Here is a 22,417-nt window from a genome sequence, read left to right as displayed (position 1 = left end):
CAACCAAGAAATCAAGAGGAAATAAAAAAAAATACATAGAGAAAAATGAAAATGGAAACACAGTGGACCAAAATCTTTGAGATGGAGAAAAAGCAGTGCTAAGAGGGAAGTTTATAGGTACACAGGCGTACCTCCCAAAGCATGAAAAATTTCAAGCAACCTAACCTTGGTTAAATGAAAAGAACAAATGAAGCCCAAAGTTAGTAGAAGAAAGGCAATAATACAGATCAGCATGGAAATAAATGAAATAGACACTAAAAAACAATAGAAAAGATCAATAAAACTAAGAGCTGGTTCTTTGAAAAATAAACAAAATTGATTAAACCTTTAGCTAAATGCATCAAGAAAAAAAAAAGGACTCAAAATCAGAAATGAAAGAGCAGTACAATCAACTCAAATAAACAAAACCAAAGTACAACCAGCATCACAGAACTCAAAGAATCATGAGACTACTATGAAAATTTACAAACCAACAAATTGGACAATGCAGAATAAATGGACAAATTCCTGGAAATAATTTCTAAGATTGAAGAAGAAATAGAAAGTCTGAACAAATAATTATTAGTAATGAGATTGAATCAGTAATCAAAAAACTCCCGACAAAAAACAGTTCAGGACCAGATGACTTCCCAGGTGAATCCTACCAAACATTTAAAGATGATTGATGCCCTACTCTTCTTGAACTATGAGAAGAGGAAGAAGTGATTCCAAATTCATTCTATGAGGCCATCAACACCCTGATCTCCAAACCAGACAAAGACATTGCATAAAAAGAGCACTATAGGCCAATATCTCTGATGAACATAGATGCATAAATCCTCAACAAAATTTTTGCAAACCAAATTCAACAATACATTAACATTCACCACAAACAAGTGGGATTTATTCCAGGGATGCTAGAATGGTTCAATATTTGCAAATCAGTGGGATACATCACATTAACAACAAGAAAGATAACCATATAATCATCTCAATAGATGCAGGAAAAAGCAGTTAACAAACTACAACGTCCACTCATAAAAACTCAACAAAGTAGTTTTAGTGGTAACACAATAAAGGCCATATATATACAAACCCACAGCTAACATATTCAATGGGGAAGAGCTGAAAGATTTTCCCTAAAATCAGGGTTAAGACAAGGTGGCCCACTCTCATCACTCTCATTCAGCATAGTACTGGAAGTCCTAGCCCAGCAATCAGACAAAGAGAAATACAAGTGTCCAAAGTGGTAAGAAAAAAATTAAACTCTTACTTTTTGCAAATGACATGATACTATACATAGAAACCCTAAAGACTATAAAAAAAAAACTATTAGAACTAATAAATGAATTCAGTAGAGTTGTAGGATACAAAATCAACATACAGAAATATTTTGCATTTCTATACACTAATAACAAAAGAGAGAAATTTTTTAAAATCTCATTTACAATTGCACAAAACAAATAAAATACCTAAGAATAAATTTGACCAAAGAGAACAGACTTATACTTTAAAAACTGTAAGACATTGATAAAAGAAATTGAAGACAATACAAATGGAAAGATACATCATGCTTATAAAATGGAAGAATTATGGGGTGCCTGGGTGGCTCAGTCGGTTAAGTGTTCAACTTCAACCCAGGTCATGATCTGCGCTTCATGGGTTTGAGCCCCACATAGGGCTCTGTGCTGACAGCTCGGAACCTGGAGCCTGCTTCAGATTCTGTCTCTCTCTCTCTCTGCTTGTACTCTGTCTCTCTGTCTCCCAAAAATAAATAAATACTTAAAAGAAAATTAAAGAAATAAATAAAATGGAAGAATATTGTAAAAATGTCCATAGTACCCACAGCAACTTACAGATTCAATCCAATCCCTATCAAAATATGAATAGTATTTTTCACAAAACCAGAATAGATACTCCTAAAATTTGTCTGGAACCAAAAAAGACCCTAAATAGCCAAAGCAATCTTTTTTTTTTTTTTTTTTTTTTTTTTTCTGAGAGAGAGACAGTGCGAGTGGGGGAGGGGCAGAGAGAGAGGGAGACACAGAATCCAAAGTAGGCTCCAGGCTGGGAGCTGTCAGCACAGAGCCTGACGCAGAACTAGAACAGAATAGAGAATCCATAAATAAATCCACACTTATGGGGTCAATTAATCTATGACAAAGGAGGCACAAATATACATGAGGAATTTTTTCAATTTTTTCAATAAACAGTGCTGCTGGGAAAACAGAACAGCTACATGCAAAATATTAAAACCAGACCACTTTCTTACACCTTATATAAAAATAAACTCAAATGGATTAGAGACCTAAATGTGAGACCCAAACCATAAAACTCTTAAAAGAAAATAGGCAGTAATTTCTTGAATATCAGCCTTAGCAAAAGGGAAAGCAAGGATAACCAAAGCAAAAATATGCAATATAGACTATATCAAACCAAAAAGCTGCACAGTGAAGGAAATAAAACAATAAAACAAAATGGTGACCTTCTGAATTGAAGAATATATTTGCAAATGTTATATCTGACAAGGAGTTAGTATCCAAAAATCTATGAAGAACTCCTATAACTCAATACCAAAAGGACAAACCAACTTCAAAAAGATCAGAAGATCTTTTTGAAAGATATTTCAAAAAGGCAGAAGATCTGAATAGATATTTTTTTAAGAATATTTACAGATGGCCAACAGACACATGAAAAGATGCTCGACATCACTCATCATCAGGGAGATGCAAATCAAAACCAAAATGAGGTATTGCCTCACTTATGTTAAGATGGCTAGTATCAAAAAGATGAGAAATAACAAGTGTTGGTGAGTATGTAGAGAAAAGGGAACCCTTGTGCACTGTTAGTGGGAATGTAAATTGATGCAGCCAATGTGGAAAACACTGGACATTCTTCAAGAAATTAAAAATAGAAATACTATACAATCCAGTAATTCCACTCCTGGGTATTTGCCTGAATAAAATAAGGACATTAATTCGAAAAGATCTATTCGTCCCTACACTTATTGCAGCATGACTTACAATAGCAAAGATATGGAAGTGTCCATTCATAGATGATTAGACAAAGGATATGTGGAATATTACGCAGCCATAAAAAGGAATGCGATCTCACCAATAGAACAACATGGAGAGATCTAGAAAGTATTATGCTAAATGAAATAAGTTAGGGAAAGAAAAATACCATATGATTTCACTTTTATGTGGAATCTTAAAAACAAAACAAATCAAAGAACAAACAAAAAGCTGAATCGGTCCTGTAGATACAGAGAACAAACTGATGATTGCCAGAGGCAATACAGAGGTACAAACTTCTAGTTACCAAATAAAGAAGTCACAACCATTAAAAGTACAGCATACGGAATATTGTCAATAATATTATAATAATTCTGTATAGTGACAGTAACTACACTTACGATACGCATTTGATAATTATGTAAATGTATAATCAGTGTGTTGTACACCTAAAACTAATATAATATTGTATGCCAATTATACGTCTATTAAAATTTAAAAAGTAAAATGGGTATAAGAATGTTGTAACTAGTATGCCGGATGGGGTGTGAGGTAGAATGAAATTTAGCTGGGTCCTCTAATTAGGATTTGACTGTAGATGCCTCTTTGTCTTCTATTCACCTAATTACATTTGACACTTCAACAGTACCCTCCCTTTATTTATTTTTATTATCTTTAAAGGCTTTATTTTTTTAAAAGCAATTTCAGGGGCGCCTGGATGGCGCAGTCGGCTAAGCGTCCGACTTCAGCCAGGTCACGATCTCTCAGTCGGTGAGTTCGAGCCCCGCATCAGGCTCTGGGCTGATGGCTCGGAGCCTGGAGCCTGTTTCCGATTCTGTGTCTCCCTCTCTCTCTGCCCCTCCCCCGTTCATGCTCTGTCTCTCTCTGTCCCAAAAATAAATAAAAAACATTGAAAAAAAATTTTTTTTAAATAAATAAATAAAAGCAATTTCAGTTTTACAACAAAATTGACAGGAAAGTACAGATTTCTTAAATATCTCCTGTTCCCACACATGCATAGTCTCCCCCATTACCATCGTTGTTGACCGGCCTGAGCACCCTCCCTGTAGGCATCTTCAAGATACAAGAACTTCAAAGGAATCTTGGATTCTTTCAGCAAACCTTACAATGATAGATTTTGTTCTCCTTCACTATCCACTTTGAAATCCCAACCATTAGACAAAACGATGTTTTAGAATTTCCAGATATTTCCTCCTTACAATTAATATCACTAACATTCTCCATGTTCTCATAAATCTACATTATTATTAATATCTATATTTTTAATTATATCTAAAGTTGGTGGATATCCATTTTTCTCCTGGCATTTTTATTCCTTGTTATATTTCGATTAGAAACTGATTTTTAAAAATTGCTCTTTCCTCCTTGCTTTCTAATTATGGGTTACTAAAAGTTTATTTTAAACATGGATCTCTAATTGCTATCAAGCTTGCCTTAATATTTTACATATAATCTGACTAGATATGATTGGTGGTCAAACATGAAACTATAAAAAATTAATTAAACAGATTGAGGGCACCTGGTTGTCTCAGTCTATAGAGCATGTGACTCTTGATCTCAGGGTTGTGAGTTCAAAGCCCTATGTTGGGCATAGAGCTTATAAAAATAAATAAATTCATAAATAAAAATAAAATAAACAGATTGAAACAAGTGTTCTGGTGAATTACTTACTTCTCAAGGGCAGGACCAATCCTCAAAGAGGGAGATTGTAGTTAATCTCTCCCCAGAATGTCTGTTTTCAGACATGGCTGGGTTCTGGTGGAACAGGGATATCTTTGCATCAAAAAGCCCCCAGTAGATTAAATATAAATATTTAATAATATATTTTTTAATTTAAAACACTTAACATGTATAAGGGCAAATGCTGTTATGAATATACATCAATGATATGGAAATGTCTATTTGTAACCTCGGTAATAATTTCAAGACTCAATATGTGTCAAACATTCCCTATTAAAATACACTCACGAAAGTTAGGCAACAAAAGTTTAGACTTCATAACTACAAGTACTCAACCTCTGAGGGAAGCTTGATTTGAAAATGAGAGATTTCTTTCCTTCCCTTGAATCAAGCACAAATGCTTGGCCCTTATATTGCAAAACCAACTAGTTAAAAGCAAACAGGTGCCTTTCCACAGGGGGACTAGTGGAGGGTGGGGAGGGGAGGCATTTTCTTTGGAGGCTCTCATCTCGATTCCTTTCCCTTCATTAATGACCTAACGAGAGCCATTCTGATGATTGTAAGCCATGACTGACAGCCCGCATCTGTGGCCTACCCAGAGCATAAGAGTCCAATTTGACTGGGATAATAAATAAAAATCTTGTCGTACTATTATAGGATGTTTGGCAAGGACAAGAATTAAGGCACCTTTATAACTCCCGAAGGAATCTGGTGATATTTCTGACGTGATCTCACACATCATTCTGTCCTGCCTGACCTTCCTTGTATCACCCTCCTGAATTATAGCTTGTATCCGTTACTCTCTCCTCCTTCCATAGCCTCTCCCCAAAATAAAGGATTACTGACCTGAAGAAAACAAATCTGATTTTTTTTTTTTAAATCTTTATAAGAAAGTCAGTTAAAATGTCCTGGAAGTCACTCCATATGTTTTCTGCAGAACATTTACTGCATCCATTAGATTAAATGTCTCACTTTATGAAATGAGTCCTGAAGGTCTTTTGGGGATGAAAGGACCTCTTTCAGAAGGGTCCAGCTTCATCCCTTAATAATTTCTGGGGTCCTAGGATGTTATAGGACACATTATATATTCATCAAGTTCACCAGTTTACCACCCACTTTTTCAATGATTAGTTCCTTTATCCTGGCAGTCAGTGAGAGTTGCCTCTTAAGCACTTCCTCATGAATCCACCTAAAAAGGGAGGTTTTGATATGTTGTAATAGCTTTTCTCACACTCTCCAGAGAAGCTTAACAGCTTCTGTGTGATGAGCCAAAGGAGAGTACACTTATATAAGAACAGATACACTTCAAGGACACCGTTAAGCACGAAGACAGTAGCGGCACATGGGAATGGCGGGCATGCCTATGGAGGCCCGATGCCCCGTTCGAGTAGAAAGACCTCATTTAGGGTGACGGTTCTTTGGGCGTGTCCCAGCAACCACATGAGGAAGGCAGAGCTTGATTTCGATCAGCCTCAGTATTCCTAAGAAACTAGCCTTTTGTTATCCTTATAGCTTCTCTTTATATCTGAGCCTCCTTTGAGTTCCTTAAATGGATGCTAACAGCAAAGTGTTAGCCTTTCATGAGAGTATTTGCATTTTAACTTACATCTAATCTAAAAGGATTGAAAGTGTGCTAATGGAGAATTGAGAAGCCACAAACTGAGGGAATTTATATTCCTTTATTAAACTGAACCCTGAGCTGAAACTCCCCCTCGTTCTTTCTGAATACACTTGTTGCTAAGACCTTGACTTCAAGGGGAGCTACTTCCACTTTAATGACAAAAACCCTTTTCTTCCATGCTCTTTTGCAGCAGCGTTGAGACAAGATGGGACTTTTTAAGACTTTACAAAGCTCTGAGTAGAAAAGCAAAGGGACAGATAGAAGCCACAAGAAACATAAAGATACCATGCTAATAAACAACAGTCCTCACCCTCCACAGTAAACACACCCCTCCCATGTTGAGAAGCTGGTAAGTGTGGTACTCTGGTAAGACAGCAGGGGATGAACGGGTCTAGTGCATTCCTGAGCAACAATTCTGAGCTTGTACAACTTTAGGTATCCTACAGAACGGCAACCGTTGATTCAGTCTCAGAACATTATCCTACATATCCATAAGAATTGTCTGGGTACTCTGGCCTTTCCTGAACCTCAGAAATGAGACACCAGCCTTGCCTAAACTACATAGCGTTGTCAGCCACACCAGAGTCGGTTGAATTTGTGTGTCTCTAGAGACCAAGGCATACAGTATATATGAGACAGCAAGTTTACTGTAGAGCAGTCCAATGATGAGAGGCCAGGCTCCAAGATTATGACGTCACTGGGTCCTAGAACACAAGCAAGTCCTCAAGAGGGATGCCAGAGATCATCTAATTCATACTGTTTGTTCTCCATCTGAAGGGTAAAGTGACTTGCACACCATTGGAGACCACACCTTCTTGCTGTCTGCACTCCCTCCCTCCAACTTACCTCGACAAGCAGAGGCCAGGCTCTGCTTGATTGGGAGATAATAAAGGAATCAATTACTCAGGTAGCATGTTGGCATATATGAGCCCCGAAGGACTTTATCTCCCTTAGAATCTGTGTCTGTGATGTTTATAGATTCATAAGTGGGCACCCTTGCCTTGGGGCTTATCACCTTCCACACACCATCCCATATTCTGTTTGCTTATCTCTTTGAGGGACATAATAACTGTCTTAGTTTATTCATGTTCTGGCACCAGGTCTTACAACTGAAATAAATCAGCCCTACCCTAGAAAGAAGTGGTCTGAAAAGGCAAAAATCCCTGTGGGAAAGAATCCCTGCTAAGGATCTGGGCTGGTGCACTGCCTCAGTCTGAGTGATAAAGAGGCTCTTTTCCAACATGTAGAAATGTAGCGAGTAATGAAAACATTAACTAATGCAGGTTCCACTCGTTTGCAACAGGCATTGTTGTAAGCATGTTGTGTCTTATTTCGCTTTATGTGTGTAACAACCTCATGAAAAGGAAATGCTGTTGGAGCCCAGTTTACCAGTGAAGAAACCAAGTCAAGAAGTAATTTACCTATAGTCCCGTAGCTAGTAAGGAATGAGCTCAAGATTAAAATCTAAGCATTCTCAAACTCTCGACCTCATGATCTTAAGCTATACTGTCTGCCTGCACAATTCTAAACCACCGTCTGGAAAAACACCAGGGATAAGAATCAAACACTTTGCATCCCTTGCAAAACTTGCTGACAGTTTTTATAGTTACCCTATAGAAGACTCATCATCGCTCAGCTTCATTATTTTGTACCAAAATGCGATGATTTCCGAGAATCTCCAATACCTACACACCTAAGATGATAATGGATATATTTTATAAAGTATTTTCTCATCTAAATTTCCTGTCATTGCTGCTTCTCTTTGAGTATGATATTGTCAAATAATCGCTCGTATAAATTTAACGTGACGAAGTTTAGACATGAACATTTGCTGCCAAAGTTGGTCAGAATGACCACAAGTTGTCAGGAATTTAGGGTCCTCTGAGATTAGTCAACTTTCCATGCACTGCTCCCACTAGGAATGCTTTTCCTGCACAGATGAGCAGCTTGTCAAACCCTCTGTGTTTGGGAGACTCATGAGATTTCTGTAAGTATGGTATGTACAAGAGATGAGTTCTTCCCAAACCGTTAGCCTCTCTGCAAAATAACAACGTTCATCATTTTTGTTTTTCCCTTGGCTTCCTTATTTCTTTCCCTCCTTTCTTTCTGAGTTTAGTGGGAAATAGAAGCACAATACATAAGCAGTAACTTGACAAGACTTATTTTCTTTTGCTAAAATAATTACTTTGTTTTAAAATAGGCCCTTTAATATCTAGAAATTTGAGTGCATCAGAGTTTTGTTTCTTGAAAAAAATAAATTCAGAAGTGTCAAGTTTTTAGACTTGACCCGTCAAGGTGTTTCTTTGATTAGCAGTAAGCCATACATTTTGCAATAACATATTTTAGGAGATTTCTGAATTCCGTCATTTGGATAAGAAGCAATTTATGTTCCAATCATATTGAAGTTAAGACATTTTTGTGGATGAACCAAACTTGGTATTGGCCTCCTATAGGTATGCCTTTTCCATTCCATAGCCAGTAATACTGACAAATAAATAATTGAATTTTTTAAGACAGCCTAAATGAAATACAAATTTGCCTGTTATTACTAAAGCATTCCAGAATAAGTTTCCTATTAGTCCTTCCTCTTCCTTTCCATAGTTTAATTCTTCTAAAGTTAGAAGTTGCTGACATTATCTTTAGCACACAGATCTAGCAACATATGTATCCATTATCTGACTTGCTTACAGGGAACAAGGACAATGTTTTGTTAATCACCATATCATCAGTGTCCTATATGATACCTGCCATAAAGCTCAATAAAATTTACTTCAGCTGTGTTGAAAATAATTAATGAACAATCTGTTTAATGAAAGAAGACCAAAGGATCCAGTAGGGAATGATCTTGGTTTATTCTGAGACAACTCTTATTCTTTTGCTAAAAAGTCCATGTACAAAAGCAAAATAGCAATTACATGTAAGAGTCTATCATAACTGTTCAGATGTCAATCCTTAATTCAATAATGCCAGGGACAATGTACAATCCTGGAGATACAAAGCTTGACAAATAAATATAGTGCCTGATCTAGAGGGGTGTATAATACACCAGGGAAGATGAACACAGAATGAGTGTGCTTGCTATAGGAATACAGGCTGTCAGAGGAGAATATAGTGGAAGGCTGAGTTGATGGGGTGGGAGGGGGGATCAGGACAGCTCTCCTAGGTAGCGACTCAAGTTGAAGCAGGGATGATGGGCAAAACTAGGCAGGCAGAGAGAGTGCCAGGTAGAGGGAGCTGCATGGATGAAGCCTTTAAAGAGTGAAACAGCTTGAAATGTTCATTTGGGGGTACAAAACAGATCGAAGTTTGAAGGGAAGCTAATCAAGCTAGAATACTGCTTCCTGTATTACACACAGACTCCCATTATTTTTCCTAAACCATTGGGGAAAAAATTTTAATATGACAGGGTTGTATACATTTTGCTAAGTCACCTACAAAAGGAAAATAACTAACAATTACTCGTGCTATCAATGTCCTTCAGTTTTGTTTCATAAAAGCAAAATATGATTAAATTAGGAGGCTTCAAATTTTCATTAATTTAATATGCATCAAGATTTCTTTATTTAAGGTATTCCACGGTAAACATCTGTTATATTAATTATTGCAAAGATTATTCTGCATTAGATAGCTTGGTATTTAAGGAGAGTATATCACCTTCCTACTTGATACATTTTCAGTATATGCTTTCATGTGTTTATTTTAGAAAATAACTATAGAGTTTGAGATTAAGTATGTCACTCTAATTTTTAACACCACTGGTACAAAATGCCATTAGATCACCTACCATCACTGTGGGATGTACATTCTTTAGAAATGATTTTTCAGAGGACTCTTTTTTTTTTTTTCTCCATAGATGCATACTTTTCTCACAAATACTAACAGTGGTATTTTTTCTAGGATCTGTGCAGGCAAGGTTGTAACCACTAGGGATTTTCCTGGAGACAGTAATTTTCAAACAATAGAGCAAAAATGCATACATCAGCCAACTAATTTATGCTACATCAATTTTACACACCCAGAAAGCATGAAACTTTAAAATGATCTCACCAAAGTCAAATAAGCCACACAGAAGCTACCAAAACAGGCCTGGCCCTTTCATCTAAACAAGCTTATGTCATGCCGCCTTTGAGAACACAATGTATTCTGAAAGGGCAGGAAGGCCATGCTTCTAAATGCATGTTCTATTAGACAGCAAAGAACTACAAAAGACGCTCAAAGCAAAGTGTCTGGGAACCCAAGGTGATTAATGTGCAGCTTTATTTCACTTCAGGGGTAAAGGACTGGAGGGATAAAAGACCATAAGCTCGCTTGACAACTGGAAAGGTCGCAAAGGAAATGATGGTAGGTAACATGAAGTTGTCAGGGAGACCAGAGACCCCAGTACTCAGAAATGGGTGGCAGAGGCTCCAGCAGTGAGGTGACAGGTGAGCTGCCAATCATCCAAGGGTTCAGCCCAAATGAAAAGACCAAAGGGAATACAAGCCCCTGGAACCCCAAGTTGAAGTTCAGGGCCCTCTTCCCCAATAAGTGAAATGAAGCAGATCAGGGAGTAGGATTCTCCATGACTAGCTGAGAGGACTTTGGGTCCTCACTATGGTCAGATAGCTCCCATTCTACTCTCACTGGCTCATGGCGGTCACTCTGACACAGGTTTCTGGGTCCACTGAGATACGGAAACAGCTAGGCCCGGTAGTCACCATCACTGCTGATTATAGAGCAAGGATGTGGACAGAGCCACAGCCATCCTAGGGCTGGGGCAGGTGCTCCCACTGGTATGCTTTAGGGAAAGCTCTAGGCAGCCGACCTGAAGGAGTGCCTATCTTCAAAGATCATACAAAGGACAAGCATCCCTAACAGAACTGCTCTTTTATGAACTCCATAGAATTAGAGTCCTGGGTGATAGGAATGTAAACTGAGCAGTTCTCAACTGTTTATGTCAATGGATGGGAGCACTAGCCTCCATCCTTCCCCCCAGAAAACCCTGATAAGAATTATAATGGACACTGGAAGAGACCAAAGGCCTCACCTTCCCTAAAACATTCCCAATTCACTTAGTTAAAGGCTACAGAGCTTCTTTTTAAAAAGTTGAAAAAGCAGGGCCACCTTGGTGGCTCAGTTGGTTAATCATCCGAGTTTGGCTCAGGTCATGATCTCCCAGCTCATGGGTTCGAGCCCCACGTCAGGCTCTGTGCCAACAGCTCAGAGCCTGGAGCCTGCTTTGTACTCTGTGTCTCCCTCTCTCTGTGCTCCTCCCCTGCTCATGCTCTGTCTCTCCTTCTCTCCAAAAAAAAAAAATAATAAATAAACATTAAGAAAATTAAGTTGAAAAAGCATAAAAGAAATCATATGATCAGTAAAATCTCATCAAGTGGACCTAATGTTATGATAGGGACAAAGACAGATTATGTAAGAATTCCCAACCTCTTTCCAAGCTTGCGTCCCTTTCACTGGATCTCTCCGTGGAGGTGAGGCTATGACTGAAGAGTGGGGTATGAGGGGGTACTGGAAAAGAGAGCAGCAGGATTTACAATGAAAACAACAGACAGGGACTAACAAAAGGAGTGGGAGGAAGGGGGAGAAAAGCATCACGTGGTTATCATGGGAAGAAATGGGGTTTTTTGCAGCCACCGAAGGGATTTGGTGGAGAGGGGTCAGTGAAGAGGAATCTGAAGACGTTTTTCCATGAGGCTCATGTGTGAAGGCCTGTGGTACTTCTTCCACAGCACCTTTAAAAATCGTATTATTTCTTAAGGGTTCCAGAGTCAGATTTGTGGGATTCGTATACACGGCTCTTCTATACTTGGGTAACATCTGAGACAGGCTCCAGGAAACTGACCAAAGCAGGGGCTTATTCTAGAAGGAGAAGCTCTCCTGAAAATTCTGCAGACCATCCCAGGAACAGCACATGTTAGTTTTTGTTATAGCTGTTGTTTCAAACCCTTTGTTTCCTCTAAATATAAGACTTGTTGCTGCTATTTTTGCACTTTGAAAACTGCAGTTTCAGCTTCCAGATCACATTCCCTTCTGTAATTGTAACAAACCAAATGGCTCTAGTGGAAAACGCGGCTCTGCTTAACTTTTGGCATCTGAGATGTACCCTACAGAGTGTGCCTCTGTATCACACTGAGCGAAAAGACGAACAGTTTCGCACCCAGGAGATCAAATTAACTAATGAGGTAAATCTGACATTCATGGGTGAAACAACACACAGTGTTTAAGGATGCGTCTGAAAAGAACTTTACAAAAAGTCATTAAAGAAATTTCATTCTTAGGCCATTATGAGCAGCTCTTGAGAATTTGCCACTATTTCAGTTACTTAGGGGAGACAAGGCAATGGAAACAAATAGACCCGAAGACTCATGACTCAACAGGATAGCAGTTACCTTCTTGCTCACCCAATAATCTAGAAAGGTTTGAGGCTGGTGTGATCTACATAGCCATGCAGAACCCAGGTGAATTGTAGCGTTGCATTTCAGTCTGTGGCTTTTTTTTTTTTTTTTTTTGAGAGGGTGAAGGATGGAGAGGAGCAGAGGGAGAGAGAGAGAGAGAGAGTCTCTTAAGCAGGCTCCTCATTCAGTGTAGAGCCTGACACAGGGCTTGATCCCACCATCCTGCGATTAAGACCCGAGCCCAAATTAAGTCAGGCATTCTATAAAGCCTGTGGCTTTATAGTTACTATGGGTACAAGAAGAGACAGAGAGCTTGAAGGAAAAAGAACACGAATGAAGAGATATGGAGGTTTTCCTGGGTCATACCTGGGAGTAGCAGACACCATTTGTGATCATGCTCTGCTGATGACAACAGTGCCCTCACTATAAGAAAAGCTGAGAACTGAACTCTGGCTATGTGTCCAAAGAGGAAAGAACAGAGGAAAAACTGATAATCTCTAACACAGACATTTCTCTGAGTTCTATTTTCTGCCTTAAGAATATAATTTACATCTCCCAACAAACAAGAGTCTGGGGCCAGATGGTTTTCCAGGGAATTCTACCAAACATTTAAAGAAGAGTTAACACCTATTCTTTTGAAGCTGTTCCAAAAAATAGAAATGGAAGGAAAACTTTCAAACTCATTCTATGCAGCCAGTATTACCTTGATTCCAAAACTAGACAAAGACCCCACTGAAAAGGAGAATTGCAGACCAATTTCCCTGGATGCAAAAATTCTCAACAAGATACTAGCAAACTGGATCCAACAACATATTAAAAGAATTATTCACCATAATCAAGTGGGATTTATTTCTTAGATGCAGAGCTGGTTCAGTATCCACAAATCAATCAGTGTGATACATCACATTAATAAAAGAAAGGATAAGAACCACATGAACCTCTTAATAGATGCTAACAAAGCATTTGAGAAAATACAGCAGCTTTCTTGACAAAAACCCTCAAGAAAATAGGGATAGAAGGATCATACATCAAGATCATTAAGGCCATATACAGCCTTAAGGCCACTAATATCATCTTCAATGGGGAAAAACTGAGAGCTTTCCCCCTAAGGTCAAGAACATGACAAGGATGTCCACTCTCAGCACTGTTATTCAATATAGTGTCGTAAGTCCTAGCCTCAGCAATCAGACAACACAAAGAAATAAAAGGCATCCAAATCGGCAAGGAGGAAGTCACACTTCCACTCATCCACATGACATGAAACTCTGTGGAAAACCCAAAAGACTCTACCAAAAAAACTGCTAGAACTGATCCATGAATTCAGCATAGTCGCAGGATATAAAATCAGTGTACAGAAATCAGTTGCATTTCTATACACCAATAATAAAACAGCAGAAAGAGTAATCAAGGAATCAATCCCATTTACAATTACACCAAAAACCATAAAATACCTAGGAATAAACCTAACCAAAGAGGTGAAAAATCTATACACTTAAAACTATAGAAAGCTTGGGGCATCTGGGTGGCTCAGCCCAGGGTTCGAGCCCTGGGTTGTGCTCTGTACTGACAGCTCAGAGCCTGGAGCCTGCTTCGGTTTCTGTCTCCTCCTCTCTCTGCCCCCCACTGCTCGTGCTCTGTCTCCCTCTCTCAAAAATAAACATTAAAAAAGAAAAAAAAAACTATAGAAAACTCATGAAAGAAATTGAAGAAGACACAAAAAATGGAAAAACATTCCATGCTCCTGGATAGGAAGAACAAATATTGTTAAAATGTTGATACTACCAAAGAAATCTACATATTCAATGCAATCCCTATTAAAATTATACCAGCATTCTGCACAGAGCTAGAACAAATAATGCTAAAATTTGTATGGAACCAGAAAAGACCCTGAATAGCCAAACTGATCCTGAAAAAGAAAACCAAAGCTAGAGGCATCACAATCTGAGACTTCAAGATGTATTACAAAGCTGTAATCATCAAGACAGTATGGTACTGGCACAAAAACCGACACTCAGATCCTTGGAACAGAATAGAGAACCCAGAAATGGACCCACAAACTTATGGCCAACTAATCTTTGACAAAGCAGGGAAGAATATCCAATGGAATAAAGACAGCCTCTTCAGCAAGTGGTGCTGGGAAAACTGGACAGCAACATGCAGAAGAATGAACCTGAACCTTTCCTTACACCATACACAAAAATAAACTCAAAATGGATGAAAGACCTAAATGTAAGACAGGAAGCCATCAAAATCCTCAAGGAGAAAGCAGGCAAAAACCTCTTTGACCTCGGCTGCAGCAACTTCTTTAACACATCTCTGGAGGCAAGGGAAACAAAGGCGAAAATGAACTCTTGGAACCTCATCAAAATAAAAAGCTTCTGCACAGCAAAGGAAACGATCAGCAAAACTAAAAGGCAACCGACAGAATGGGAGAAGATATTTGCAAATGACATATCAGATAAAGGGTTAGTATCCAAAATCTGTAAAGAACTTATCAAACTCAACACCCAAAAACTAAGTAATCCAGTGAAGAAATGGGCAAAAGACATAGACACTTCTCCAAAGAAGACATCCAGATGGCCAACCGACACATGAAAAAATGCTCAACATCACTCATCAGGGAAATACAGATCAAAACCACAACCTCACACCTGTCAGAATGGCTAAATTTACAATGCAGGAAACAAAAGATGTTGGCAAGTATGTGGAGAAACAGGAACTCTTGTGCACTGTTGTTGGCAATGCAAACTGGTGCAGCCGCTCTGGAAAACAGTATGGGGGTTCCTCAAAAATAGAACTACCCTACGATCCAGTAAGCGCACCTTTAGGTATTTATCCAAAGGATACAAAAATACTGATTCGAAGGGGCACATGCACCCCAATGTTTATAGAGCACTATGAATAATAGCCAAATTATGGAAAGAGCCCAAATGTCCATCGACTGGCAAATGGATAGAGAAAATGTGGTGTGTATGTATGTGTATGTGTATATCTACACACACACACACACACACACAATGGAATATTATTCGGCCATCAAAGAGAAAGAAATCTTGGGGCACCTGGGTGGCTCAGTTGGTTAGGTGTCTGACTTTCGCTCAGGTCATGAACTCATGGTTCATGGGTTCAAGCCCCACGTGGGGCTCTGTGCTGATGGCTTAGAGCCTGGAGCCTGCTTCGGATTCTGTCTGTCTGTCTGTCTCTCTCGCTCTCTCTCTCCCTCCCCCTCCCCCACTTGCACTCTGTCACTCTCAACTTTTTTTTAAAAAAGAATGAAATCTTACCATTTGCAACAATGTGGATGGAACTAGAGTGTATTATGCTAAGCAAAATAAGTCCATCAGAGAAAGATAAATATCATTTCACTCATATGTGGAATTTATGATATAAAACAAATAAACATAAGGGAAGGGAAGCAAAAATAATATCAAAGTGGAAAGAGAGACAAACCATAATAGACTCTTTAATACAGAGAACAAACTGAGGCTTGCTGGTGGGGTGCTAGGTTGGGGGAAGGGCTACAAGGGTAAGGGGCATTAAGGAGGACACTTGTTGTGATGAGCAGTGGGCGTTATATGTAAGTGATGAATCACTAAATTCTACTCCTGAAATTATTATTACACTATATGTTAACTGACTTGGATTTAAATTAAAAAAAAAAGAATATAATTTATATGTACTGTCAATGGCCATACCACTCTGAATGTGCCACTCTTGTCTGATCTTGGAAACTAAGCAGGGTTGGGCCTGGTTAGTACTTGGGTGGAAAATACTATTTACATGTACTAAGAGTTATAGGGGGCCCACAATATGTGGGTCCTCTGTTATAAGGCGACAGAGCATTTGGTAACAATATGACTTAACAGATGTGTTTTATTAAAATGATCTCTTGAGGGAAGAATTATTGCTAAATACTATCAAAACAGTATGGTACTGGTACAAAAATAGAGACATAGATCAATAGAACAGAATAGAAAGCCCCAAAATAAACCTACAGAGATATGATTAATTAATCAACAACAAAGGAGGCAAGAATATACGACAGGGAAAAGAGTTTTTTCAATAAATGGTGCTGGGAAAACTGGACAGCTATACGCAAAACAATGAAACATCTTCTTATACCATACATAAAAGACCATACAGAAGACCACCTTCTAAGACCATACAGAAGACCACCTTCTTATACCATACATTAAAAAAAAAACTGAAAATGTATTAAAACCTAAATGTGAGACCTGAAACCATAAAAATCCCAAAAGAAAACATGGGCAATAATCTCTTGGACATCAGCCTTAGCAACATTTATCTAAATATGTCTCCTCAGAGAAGGGAAACAAAAGGAAAAATAAACTATTGGGACTACACCAAAATAAAAAGCTTTAGTACAGCAAAGGAAAGCATCAACAAAACAGAAAGGCAACCTACTGAATGGGAGAAGATATTTGTAAATGGTATACCCAATAAAGATTTAACATTCAAAATATATAAAGAATTCATACACCTCAACACCAAACAAGTAAATAATCTGATTAAAAATGGGCAGAGAACCTGAATAGACATTTTTCCAAAAAGATGGCCAGCAGACCATAAAATGATGCTCAACATCACTAATCATCAGGGAAATGTAAACCAAAACCACAATGAAATATCACTTCACGTTTCGCAGAATGGTTAACATCAAAAAGAAATAACAAGTGCTGCTGAAGAACCCTCCTGCACCGTTGGAGGGAATGTAAGTTGGTGCAGCCATTGTGGAAAATGGTATGGAGGTTCCTCAAAAAATTAAAACTAGAAATAGCATAAAACCCAGTAATTCAACTACTGAGTATTTACCCGAAGAAAAGAAAAACACTAATTCAAAAAGATATATGCACTCCCTATTTATTGTGGCAATATTTACAATAGCTAAGATATGTAGGCAAACTAAGTATCCATTGATAGATGAATGGATAAAGATGTGATACACACACACATACACACACACACATAGTGGAGCATTACTCAGCCTTAAAAAACAATGAGATATTGGGGTGCCTAGGTGGCTCAGTTGGTTGAGCGTCCGGACTTCAGCTCAGGTCATGATCTCATAGTCCATGAGTTTGAGCCCCGCGTCAAGCTCATGTGCTGACAGCTCAGAGCCTGAAGACTGCTTCAGATTCTGTGTGTGTCCCTCTCTCTGCCCCTCCCCTGCTCATGTTTTGTCTCTGTCTCAGAAATAAATAAAAACATTAAAAAAAAAAACCCACAATGAGATCTTACCATTTGCAACAATATGGATGGACCCGGAGGCTATTATGCTAAGCAAAATAGGTCAGAGAAAGAAAAATACCATATGATTTCACTTACATTCAGAATCTAAGGAATGAAACAAATGAACAAACAAAAAAGTAGAAACAAACCTATAAATCGAGAGAAGAAACTGATGGCTGTCAGAGGGAGGTGAGTAGAGGCATGGGCAAAATGGGTGAAGGGGAGTGGGAGATACAGGCTTCCGGTTATGGAATGAATAAGTCACAGGAATGAAAGGTACAGCATAGGGAATACAGCCAACGGTATTATAATAGTGTTGTATGGAAAAAATACACATAGGGAAGATAATAAGGATAGCATAGATGAGGCTCCACAGTTTTTATGGCACAGACTACTTAGGAAATTCAGTTAGGGCATTTAGAAACTATAAAAAAAAATATTTTCAGAGCAACTTCTAGAGAATTACAACCATTAGCCTTTTCAAATCACAGAAAATTCCATTTGTTATGCCCTGCAGTCAAATAAACTTGGTTTTATACAGATCTTGGTTTTTTTTTTAATGTAAACATTATAAATACAAAAATAAAGAAAGTGAAGAACACCTGAAATTTCACTAAAGATCATTACCACTAACATTTTGGAAATGAAATGAGTTTTCTTGTTTTCAAAGAACTACCCTCTTCCTCTATCTAACTCAAGTGTGGTATTAGGAGTCTCCACCTCTTGGCCACGGGGACTTCCATCACAGACACACCTAGAACACTGAGACTCCCTCTCAATGTTCTAGATCATATGATTCACAGGCTAAAATGATACCAGAGAAAACAGGGAGGGGCTCTGGATTCTTATTCCACATCTTTCTCCGTCTTTGCTATTGACATTCAGCTCCCAAAGGCACTGCTAAGAACTGGACCTCAAGTGCCCCCATGCTCTCAGTGCTCAGAGATGCCCTTCTCAGTCCATCCTGCTGGTGACTCCCTGACCCCAGACTATCGGGGACCATACAGAGCAGCCACATTCTATGTCCAGTCGCCACAGACTTGCTGAATCTTGTGCTTATTGTTCCCTTACTTTGCGTTTTTTCCATCTGTGTATACATGTATATATGAATATATATATGAATATATGTATATATGATATACATATTTGTGAACAATGCATTTTAGTGCCACTCCATCCCACCCTTAACTTTTCTCACTTCATTTCTTTCCTCTGTAAATTGGGAAGTTATACTCTATTCTTTTAGTAGTTTCTCTAGCTATTTTGATAGTTAAGCTTTAAAAGTCTAAACTTAGTTAATTACTTATATCACTCTTTGTAAGTGAAAAAGTCAGGTTTTTTTTTTTCCTCTTCTGATGTAAGGAAAAACCCAGTTCTTCCCCCACTGTGTTTTTATCCTGCTTGTCTCCTTTGCTTCTCACACGGAACACTTCACCTCTGTTACTTCTGGTCACCAAATGTGTGGAATTTCCCCCCCACAACAACATCAGCTAAATTTAACTCAATTCTGTCACTATTTACCCAGAGATAGCATCAGATCTCACAGGATAGAGCTCAGTCCCACAAAACTGCTCTCCCCCACATGCACATATTTCAGACACCAGTCACAAACCCAAGTTATCACTTGTGCTTCTGACCAACAAGCTACAGATCAGAGGTTCTAACACCCCTCTCTCCTTTGGGTTTAATTTGCTAGAGTGGCTAATAGAACCCAGGGAAACACATTTACCAGTTTATTAAAAGCTATGATAAAGGATGTAGATGAACAGCCAGAGGAAGAGATACGTACGGCAAGATGTGGGAGTGTCCAGGTACAGAAGCTTCTACTCCCCATGGAGTCCGGCTGCATCCCCTTACTGGTGTGGATGTCTTTGCCCATCTAGAAGCTCCTTGAACCCCCTACCGTTGGGATTTTATGAAGACTTCCTCATGAGGGCATGATCAGTTATTAACTCTATTTCGAGCCCCTCTCCCATCTCCAGAGATGGCAGGTGGGGTTAAAATCCCAAGCTTATAATTATGGTTTGACCTTTTGGATGACCAGCCCCCATCCTAAAGCTATCCAGGAGCCCCACCCCACCCCACCCCCAAGCTGTCTAATTAGAACAAAATATGTTCCCAGTGCTCTTATCACTTAGGAATTTACAAGAGTTTTAGAAGCTCTGTCAGGGCCAAGGTCAAAGACCAAATTATTAGAACAAGTGGTGTTCCTAGTATTCTTATAACTTAGGGAATTACAAAGGTCTTAGAAGCTCTGTGCCAGAACCTGGGAACAGAGACAAATGTATACATATTCTCTGTTATTTCACATTTTCTCCAAATAATGAAAGTCTTTAAATACTGAACATCAACCCTTCAAAACTATATGCTTAAGGTGTCCAATATTTTACTGCATTTTTCTTTTAACTCCATAAATTTGGCGTTATCGCTGTTTAACACATTTTTTCTTTTCATTTATCTTATATTTACTAGTATGTTTGCTTATGATTTCTTTTTTATATCATACCCTTCTGGAATCATTTTGCTTTAGAATTTCCCTTGGTAAGGGATTATTGATGGTTAAGTCTTTTAATTTTTGTTTGAGAAATTCTCTTTGACTCTCATTTTTGAACAGATCTTTATTTGCATATTTTCATTTAGCATGGTGATATTATTCCACAAGTTACATTGTTGCTGTTGAGACCTCAGTTCATTGGTTGTCAGTCTAAGTGCTGATCTTTAGAGGCAATCTTGCTTTTCTCACTGAGTGCTTTTAAATTTACCTTTGTGGGCCCTGTAGTTTTGCTGGGACTTACCTAGGTATGGATTTGTCTTTATTTGTTCCCCCTAAGATTCATTGAATTTCCTGAATTTGAACTTTGGTGTTTCCACAATTTTGAAGAATTCAGTACCTATTCTCATTGAGTATTGCTTCTTTTCTGTTCTATAATCTTCTGGAACTCCTATTAGATATGTACAAGACTTTGTCTACCTTCTAGGTCTCTTAACTGTGCTTTTAAATGCCCTGTTTGACACTCTATGTGGTGCTGGGTAATTTCTTCCACTCTATCTTCTGGGACACTAATTTCTCCCCAGCTGTGTCTAATCTTCCATTTAACCCACCCACTGAGTTTTTAATATTAACTATTATATGGCTCATTTTAGAAATCCGTTTGCTCTTTTTCAAGTCTGTTTGGTTGCTCTTAAAAACCTCTTCTTCCTTTCTCTTATTTCCAAACTTCTCTTATATTTACCTACACCTATTCAATGTGTCGCTCGCTGTATAGTTTGTGCCTGATAGTTCTGATACCTAGACACTTTTCCAGTTTGTATCTGCTGGCTCTTGCTTCTAGTGCCTTACTTCCTTTATTTTTGACTCCTAGCTCATTTTCTTTGGAACATTACCCCTAAGAATTCTTGGAGCCTTGGGTTGAACTTGCATGTTCTCAGAGAGGATCTGCACTAGCTCCTGTCAGTTGCCTGGTGCCTCTGCCGGCTGGAAGTTTCTTGGACTATGACAGATAATGAGAACACCCATCGAAGAGCCCTAACGGTTTGGCAAATTCTCAGTGGAGGATTTTCCAGTCAGTGGAAATGGACCTTCCATTCAGCATCGAGAAGGTCGAGGGCAAATTTCCTTGCTCTCCTCTCCCGTGCAACAGGGCTTGGTTCTTATGCATCCTTACAATAAAAGTGTAGCCTTAGCAGCCCCGAGTATAGCCCTTCCTTTATCTTGTCCCCCTTTCCCTATAGAACCCCCTAAAAGAGGAGATCCAGGTCCGCAGGGATGGCAGATACCCAGAGCGAAAACTGTTTCAGTCCTTATTTATCTCACAGGGTCCTACTTTAATTTCTCTTTAACCTCTACAAACTCCTTGTTTTAAAATTTGTTTAATGTTTATTTATTTTGAGAGAGAGTGAGAGAGCAAGCAGGGAAGGGCAGAAATAGGGAGAGAGGATCCCAAGCAGGCTCTGCGTGGTCAGCACAGAGCCTGACGTGGGCTTGAACTCATGAACTGTGAGATCATGACCTGAGCCAAAATCAGGAGTGGGACGCTTAACTGACTGAGCCTTCAGGCACCCCTACAAACTCCTTATTTTTATCCCAGCTCCACAGTATATTTAAAGAGCTTTAAATTTTTTTTTTAATCCAACATTTTTAGTTGTTTTTAACAGAAAAAATTTCAGGCTATCTATTCCACAGTAAGTGCTGGTAGCTAAAGTTTTGTTAGTATTTTTTCCTCATATATGTCCTCTTTTTAAGTATACAGAATTTTATATTACTTAACAATAACGCATCCTTTATTATCCTTTGTTATCCTATGTTTTCTTGACCCACTTAGAAGCACTCATCCACACTTGTTCCAAGATTACAAAAATGTTTAAATATGTATTCTTCAAGTATCCTTATTGTTTTTTTTTCCCCATAAAAATATCTGATTCCTTTGCAATTTGTTGGGATGTAAATAATGAGGTTGAAGACA

This window comes from Prionailurus viverrinus, chromosome A1 (assembly GCF_022837055.1).
Source record: "Prionailurus viverrinus isolate Anna chromosome A1, UM_Priviv_1.0, whole genome shotgun sequence".
NCBI lineage: Eukaryota > Metazoa > Chordata > Mammalia > Carnivora > Felidae > Prionailurus > Prionailurus viverrinus.
Note: the sequence above shows the minus strand (reverse complement) of the source record.